This window comes from Galeopterus variegatus, unplaced genomic scaffold (assembly GCF_000696425.1).
Source record: "Galeopterus variegatus unplaced genomic scaffold, G_variegatus-3.0.2 Scaffold8590, whole genome shotgun sequence".
Lineage (NCBI taxonomy): Eukaryota > Metazoa > Chordata > Mammalia > Dermoptera > Cynocephalidae > Galeopterus > Galeopterus variegatus.
This window is the reverse complement of record NW_007734701.1, coordinates 58504-59241: the sequence shown is the minus strand read 5'-3', so window position 1 is coordinate 59241 and position 738 is coordinate 58504.

Genomic DNA, 738 nt, shown 5'->3' with positions numbered 1-738 from the left:
TCTAAAACTGGCATTTATTGTGGCTTTGGTGATTATGTTCTCAGGCTGTTGGGCAGATTTGCGTAAGGTTGCATTCTGATTTCATCACTCATGAGCTATTTGAACTTGGTCAGTTTACCTAAACTCAGTGTGACTCAAGTTTCTTAATCAGTAAAATGGAGGTGATAATAGAAGAGCTACCTCATAGGGCTATGGTGAATTTAAATGAGACAATACCCATTCAGAGCCTGGAAGCACTCAATAAATGTTAGCAATTTTATTATTGCTAATATTGTTGCTTTAATTTCTCCATGTTTTTCTGTTCAGATTTTTTACTAAAAGTGAGGTCATTTTATAGGTACTTATTCAGCTTTTGTTACACACACTATTTTAACATGTTTTTAAAACTTTGTAAATTCTATTTTAATGCCTATATAATATGCTATTCAAAATTTTAATTTAGGTAATGGTTTTCTTACTACTCTTGGACATTTACCTTGTATTTTGTTTTCTTTTTAATAATATGAATGCAATCGAGATATTCCTGATCTCACTAACCTTAACTATAATATCATGTTATTTTTTGCGGGGGGGATTTACTCCTTTTATTAAGATGTACTGTAAAATCACAGTTGTGTGATGTAATGTGTGTTTAGCAGCTCAGCAAGCCTATTTACAATTTTCTGCTTTTTAAAATATTATTTATTTATTTATTTATTTATTTTTTCCTTTTTGTCTTTTTTCGTGTCTGGCAACGGA